We start from the raw sequence: 8104 nt of genomic DNA on the forward strand, positions 1-8104 counted from the left end.
CTGGGCAAACTCAAACTGTACATCTGATGTCAAATGCTCTTCAGATCTCCAACTCTTTTCAGCTTCGTTGACTACACCACATTTCTCTCTCTTAGGCTGTTCCACTTCCTGTTAGTAGCTTTTCTTGGCTGGTATTCCATGGCTCTGGCATCTCCAACATCTTGGGTTCTCCAAAGCAATCCAGGCTTCAACTTCACAGCTTCAGTCAGTGGCCATACATGGCCTCCAGTCAGGGACACCTCTGACACATGTCTGGCCTCAATGGCTTTCCTTAATCATGGAGGGAGGTTCCAGAATGCCTTTTTTCTATCCTTGATTTAAAGCCAGAATCATGTTTCAGACTCTGCCAAGTTCTGCTGCTTACTGGGGCTGGATCATGGCCCCTTTATTCAATTACATCTTCACCAGAGTTATGTTTTATTTTTTATTCATTTTACACACCAACCACAGATACCTCCTCTCTCCTCTCCTCCCACCTCTCCCACCTCCCCCCAGTCCACTCTCCCCATCCACTTCTCAGAAAGAGTAAGACCTCCCTCCCATAGGGAGTCAACAAAGCCTGGTACATTAAGTTGAGGCAAGACCAAGCCCCTTCCCCTGTATCAAGACTGAGCAAGGCATCCCACAATAAGGAATGGGCTCCAAAAAGCCAGCTCATGCACCAGAGACAGATGAGCCTTCCCAGGGATTTATTTACAAGACCAGTTAAGTTTTGAGATAAGCCCGACTTGTGAAAAGTATCAGTGCATCTGGAGGGAGGGTTGTACATAGAAATCTCTGTGTTTTCCTTTATCTCAAAAGTCCCTGGTCCCACTGCCAGGGGTCCCACAAGCTACACAACTATTGCCCACATGCAGAGGGTCTAATTCAGTCCCATCAGGCTCCCCAGCTGTCGGTCTAGAGTCCATGATCTCCCACAAGCTCAGGTCAACTGCCTCTGTGGGTTTCCCTGTCATGATCTTGACCCCACCTTGTTCATATAATTCCTCCTCTTTTCTCCCTCTCTTCAGCTGAACTCCAGGAGTTTGGCCTGGTGCTTGGCTGTGGATCTCTGCATCTTTGATCCTTTCTCATCAGCCCTGCTTAGAAACAATAGCTGACTGCTCTGGACATCTCTCAAATATGATTCTTCTTCTCATTCAGGCCTCCTTGCACTTTCTTGACACATTTGGGCGTGTGAAACCCTCTCCTACTTCCAAGCCAATTGGGAGCTTAAGAAACTGTAAAGCCACCAGTGGCACCTGCAACCAATCACACACAGCCTCTGTCCCCTTTCTCACACAGGTGGGAGTTGTCTCTAAGAGTTTATCTGTGCTGTGGTAGTGGATCATTTTGACATGCACAAATTTCTCTATGGCTTTTCTTGTCCCTTTGTCCCTTGGCTGTGTTTCTTCCCAAAAGCTCACCAATGTAACAATCTCTCTGTTTCCTTAACACTTGGCCCTCCCATCCCAGCAATCTTTCTGTGGAGAAGAGCTCCTAGAGAACTGATATGTTTGTTCTTGGGACATTCCTTCCCAAATCTCTTACCTGTGTCCTGAGAATGTTAGCTTCCTCTGGAGTCTCGGGCTTCTGAATGAAGAGCAAGGAAGTTACTTGTTCTGTGTCATCTGCAATACCACTCCTCTCCCACGGTCACTGAATGGAACAGAAAGTCACACAGGCAGGCAGTGAACAAGAAGAGACCCAGAAAAAAGCACAAGAAAGTGGCAGGTTTATTTGCTCAACAGACAAATGTATTGTACATATAAGGATATACACAGAGCAGATGTCCCTGAAGTCAAGACATGCCATTGTTTCTCTGAGGCCTCCCCTGACTCTCTAAGCTGAAGGATCAGGAAAAGAGAAATCAATGAAAGAAACAGGGCAGGACAAAAACAGCCCCGCCAAGATGGCGATACATACAACATCAAGCAAGAAACAGCTCCTATGGTCAAAGAGTGGATGATAGTTAAACACATTTAGTGTGGAGACCTTATGGGAATAGTGAGTGGAGAGCCTAAATTCTTTTAATAATGAAAAATTAAGTGAGGAATACCCAGTGGTAAAGTACATATTTAAGATAAACAAGACATTTGGGTTTGATCTCCAGTCACACACACACACACACACACACACACACACACACACACACACACACACACAGGAAAAGGAAAAATACAGAAAACAAGTAGATTTTGCAAGCTCTTTCTTTGTTTTTGTTTTTCTGGTTAGCAGATGATAGTCATTAGCTTCTGCATGTGACAGAGGAAATACACTGCAGTGACTCAGCAAAGGGACTGGCCCTCTAACCTTAGTCAGCCTCCCTAAACTAAATCTACATGGAGCCCAGCCTCAGAACTCAGGTTTCTCCACAAGGCATTTTTATACTTTGTATTAAACAAGTGCATATGTTATGGCCTAGACTGCAATGTTTGTATGAACTTTTGAGATAAAGGAAAACACAGATGTTTCTATGTACAACCCTCCCTCCGGATGCACTGATACTTTTCACAAGTTGGGTGGAGAAGCTTGTCAGGCTTATCTCAAAACTTAACCGGGCATGTAAATAAATCCCTGGGAAGGCTCATCCCTTTGGAAGAGTGGTTTTATTTTCTCGTTCCAAGTCATTCTTCCTTCCATTTTTGACTATTACACATTCATTTATGCTTCGGGTTTTGTTGTTTTGGTTTTGAATAACAGTGGTGCCTTTTCCTCTTGGCGCTCACACTTCTGTGTGATTCCCTGTACTTTGAGAGTGGACCGTGCCATGGACAGCAGTAGGTGGGATACTGGATCCATGTTTGTGCCCCCTACACTCACATGTTGAAATTTTCACCCAAAAGGTGATGAAGGTGCTGGTGTTAACATGAATTTTTAGGAGGTGATGGAGTCAGACAGCCAGTGACATTAATAGATTAAATGTCCTTGCAAAAGAACCTGGGTAGAGACACCTTGTCCCTCTGAGGACATAGCATGAAGGAACTGTCTGTGAACCTGGTCTCACTAGACAAGGAATCTCCCACTGTCTTGATCTTGGGCTCTGTAATGATTTCTATGTGAATGTTGCTCCTGGGCTCATATATTTGAATGTGTAGTCCCCAGTGTGTGAAACTGGGGGAGGATTAGGAAATATGGTTGTGTTGGAGATGTAACACTGGAGGGTGAGCTTTGAAGTTTCAAAAGCCCATTCTCTCTGCCTGCTACTTGTGGATCAGATGTAAGTCCACAGCAACCGCTGCAGAGACATGCATGCATGCCTGCATGCCCATTGCATGCTTCCACAAAAGCAAGCCCCAGTTAAATGCTTTCCTTTCTAAGTTGATTTGGCCAAGATGCCCCTTCACAGTAATAGAACAGTGACTAAAACAGACTCCATGGCCTCCAGAACTATGAGAAACAATTTCTCGTGTATAAGTCATCGTCTTAATTGCATTTCTGTTGCTGTGATAAAATACTCTGACAAAAGCAGCTTAAGGAAGAAAAGGTTGATTTAGCTTGCCTCTTCTCTCCTGGCTTCCTCACTCCCTCCCTCTGGTGAACTCCAGTGTGGCTCAATGTGAGTCAGCCCAGGAGACACTGAGTTCAGATTTCTGCCAAAGCCATCAGGAAACTGATGTGTGTGTGTGTGTGTGTGTGTGTGTGTGTGTGTGTGTTTTATGTGTGTCTGTGTCTATTATGTGTGTGTTTGTGTGTGTGTGTGTGTGTGTCTATGTCTATTTTGTGTGTCTGTGTGTGTGTGTGTGTGTATGTTTTGTGTGTGGTCTATGTGTGTGTATGTTTCATGTGTGTATGTGTTTTGTGTCTGTGTATGTTTTGTGTATGTCTGTGTCTCTCTGTTTTGTGTGTGTGTCTGTATCTGTAAATGTTTTGTGTATGTGTGTGTGTGTTGTGTATGTATAAGTACACATGTATATTTGGGTATGTATGTATATATATATGAAGGCAGAGGATGACCTTTGGTTTCATTACTCAGTCATCTTTTCTTTGTGACAAACTCCCTCTCTGGCCTGGCCTAGAATTTGCCAAGTAGCCTAGACTGCCTGGGCAGCAAGCCCCAGAGACCTATCTCTTCCTCCTCATCAATGGGATAAGTGGTGTCCCACGATGTCTGAATTTTTTTCTTTTTAATATAAGTGCTAGGTAGGAGTCTAGTTCAAGTCCCTTGTTTGGCAAGGCAAACAGTTTACTAACTAACCTACCACTTACTGGAGTCTTGGGATAATGGAAGCTCACATGATACCTTGATAATGGTCTATAAAAGACTCTGACCCAGAAGACAGGTAAATATGTTGTTCCTAACCCACAGAAACCAAGATAAAAAACAAACAAATGATACTTTAGGCCACTGCATTTTGGGATCATGTGTTAATAGCAAGGCATAGCTAATATATTTAATTAAATCATGTCATGTTAATAAATGAGAGTTAATCTGTGTCCTGCCAGCTCTGAGTACTCCAGAGGACATAGCAGACCAGAACTGTGGGAATCCATTGTTCAGAAACAAACCTTCATGTCTACTGTCTTTCTCCAAGGCATACAGTGACATCTAGTTTTTGACATGCTCAGTCCAATTACCTCCCACTCTGTAATTATATGGGACAACAAAACCATGTGTATCCCAAGGATGCTGCCATCTGCTTGATTTTGCTCATCTCTATCTTTTGCTATTGAAAATCCAGTAAGTGTGCTGCAGGCTGCATGTCGAAGCTAGTGTCTTCCATCATGGCCAAAAAGGCCCTTAACTCAAAAGATTCTTCTTTTTAGACTTGCCTTTTCCTCTTCAGCATCCTTCCCTGTTACATTTTCCTTCTCTTAGTGCCAGTTACCTCCAATAAGGAGTAATAAATAACATCTGCCTTATTCTCCCACTTTTCTGTTTGCATTTTCAAATTCAGTCTAGATCTAGGAATAGATGGCAGTGTGCTGGGGTACCACGAGAACAAGCACTGGCTTGGGAGAGGGATAGTGAGTGCCTGGGCTCAGCCAGGCCTTCCACCCCAAGTTCTCTGAGGCTCAGATGCCAACCTGGGGCTAAGTATACAATGATTTGAGAAGGGGAAAACACCTATCAGAGAATGAAAGGAAGGCATCTGGTGACTGAGAGAGCCACCAGACTGCCACCAGCATTCTGCTCCCAGCAACAGAGAGGAGAAAGGAAAGCTCAAAGAGCCAGAGATCTGCACACAATGGGGGCAGGCTTTCAAAGCTCTCCAAGAAAAACTGTCTGGCAGAGGCATCCCATGGACTCCTGGGAGAGGTCTGCCTCAATACCCCTGCTGTCATAGTGTGGGCAGCGAGGGACTCTGGAAAATCTGGATACAGCACAGACGCAGGCCTGGTTTACAGAGAACATGAGGAGCCACGGTCAATTACATTCTGCAGTGCAGGTCTGCAAGGAGCATTCTGTGGGTGCTTGTTTGTTCCTTTACCTCTAGACATTCAAGAGTCAAGACCTTGACCTGTGGAATGGCCATGTTGTAGGGGTGTGGCGTCTTTAAGAGTCAGACCTAGTGGGAAGTAGGAGATCACTGGGGTACTGCCTTTGGAAGGGAAAGTTGCACTCTTGAGTAAGTTCTCCAGAAAGAAAAAAGCAGACACTGAATCTGTGATGTCCTTAGAGATGTGACCCTTCCTCCAACAGCACTAAGCATCTGCCATGGGTCCCACACCATGGCCACACTACACTGCCTAAACTTGCACCCTTTATATGTAGCCTGTTTCAGGTGCTCCATTACAATCTCACAAAATGACTAATGCAGAATCTAGTGCATGTGACAATAGGTGGCAGCGGGAGGGGAGGTGGATCCAGAGTGATAACATCTTTCCAGGTGGAAACAGCGGTACTACTTTGTTTTACTGGAAACATACAGTTTTACTCTGCCGACGAACAAGCAGCTCTGGGCTATGGCTCATAGCTTGATGATTTATGTGTCTCCTTTTCTGCATCATTACTTGTCCTCTCCTGACTTTCATTCATCTCTTTTATTCACTGAACAATGCCTTTGAGCACCTCACTCTTCTGGTCACTAGAGAATCAGTGATGGATAAAAAAAAGGCATGAAAAGATCTTGTCTTAGAAGAAATGGACAATTAAAGAATACACAAGAAAATAGGGAAACACAAGGAAGATACAACAAAGAAACAAAGAAAATCTCAGAGTATTGCAGTAGCTTAAAAAGTACAAGATGAAGCAGTAAAGAATAGCTTGGGGTAGGAGAAGGGAACCTGTTGGGTTCAGGCTTGTTCTTTGCTGTGTTTCTCATCCCCCAGGCTCTGTTTTAGAATGGTAGTGTGGACCAACCTAACACAACTCCAATTTGTCTTCTTCCTCAGCATAGAGCTGGCTTCAACTAGCCACCCCCTCTGCCGTCCTCTACTGATGCCACACTGGCTGATGGAGTGCTGAGATACTACGAGGTTCTCTGTAGATCTCTGTAAACACAGAGGACAGTCCTGGCCTTGTGGTACTACATAGACATTGTTTTGGGGCTCACAACCCTATTATTTGGTTCAAGCTATCATTATTTTTCCCTTCAGAAAAAAGAAAAAAAAAAAAAAACAAGCAAGGGTCAGCCAAGCCATGTGAAAAGAAAGCACTCCAGCTCACCCCCCAGTTCCAGGGATACTCAGAGCTGTTTGACAGCTAATCCACCACTAACTAATGTACAATCTCAAATAAATCCTTTCTTTTCTGGTACCTAACATTCAGGAAGCCAAAAAATTGTGTTTTGAGTAAATAAAACTGGACTTTCTGTATCAGCTAGAGTATAGTTAAGAGGCTGTGTTTTAACAGAAACCCAAAGCACTGTAGTTTAACCAGTAGAAAGCACAACAGTTGTAACCAAGGCAGATTGACAGCTCTGGTCAATAAGGTGACATATGTTCCAGGTCTTTTCTATATTCTCCCTCTAGCTCTGTTTGGGTGCTGCTTGATGGCTATGGCTGGCCTACCAGTATCTGACCAAGGAAGGAGAGGTGGGTGGACAGTAGACAATCTTTTCAGCAAGGTGTAAGATGAACACTTCTCTTCCTATTGACAAGCAAGAATCTGATCTCTCAGGGCCACAGGCTGCACGGGAAGCTGGGAAATGTGGTTCCCTGCTGATCAGCTGATTAGCCACACTTTTAAAATCACTTGTGGAGCCCTCTTCCTAATCAAAAAGAAAAGGAAGGCCTGGGGAGATGACTCCGTGTGTCTGAGTGCTTGTCACAACAGCAAGAGAATTTGTGCTTGAATTGGGAAGGACCTACATGTCGGCAACCCAGAGCTGTGTGGAGACAGGGCGGTCTCTGGGACTTGCTTGCTGCCATGGTTCAGTGAGAAATTCTGTCTCAAGAGATCAAAGCAATGGGTGATAGGGCAGTTATCCTCTGCTTCTGCCTGTGCACTGGTGTGTGCACCCATACACACATGTGAGCATACAGCATGCACACGTACACTACACACAGTACACACAAAACACACACACACACACACACACACACACACACACACGCACGCGCGTGGGAAAAAGAGCAAACAGATACACTCAGACTTGGCTGTCTCTAACATGCCTATAAGATTCTACACTCTGCTATGAAGGAATGGGTTTTATTGTCCTGTTGGTGTTTGGTTGGTTGGTTGGTTAGTTTTGGTTTTGGTTTTGGTTTTGGTTTTTTGAGACAAAGTTTCTCTGTGTAATGGCTCTGGCTGTCCTGGAACTTGCTCTGTAGACCATACCTGCCTCAAACTCAGATCCACCTGTCTCTGCCTCCTGAGTGCTGGTATTAAAGGTATGGGCCATCACTGCCCAGCTATTTTTAAACCTTATTTTGCTGCTTTTTTAATTCAGACATTTCCACTCATTCCATTTTTAAAGTCTCTGTTAGCCTAAACCCAGTTACATACTCCTGCATGTGTTTCAATATGGGGCCAGAGACTCCCAGGAGTGTGTTAAAATTTTATGATGCTGTCTTAATTGAGGGTTTTCCTTTTGACCATAGTTTTAAAATTGAATGTCGTCATCTTCTGCATCATTCCATGGCTCTTTATAATCAAATAATATCTCAGGATCCCAGGGGCCTTGCTTACTCCAGTGGTGGAGATGTAAGCTTTACACAAATATACTAGGTTTTCCAAAAT

The sequence above is a fragment of the Phodopus roborovskii genome, unplaced genomic scaffold (genome assembly GCF_943737965.1).
Source record: "Phodopus roborovskii unplaced genomic scaffold, PHOROB, whole genome shotgun sequence".
Lineage (NCBI taxonomy): Eukaryota > Metazoa > Chordata > Mammalia > Rodentia > Cricetidae > Phodopus > Phodopus roborovskii.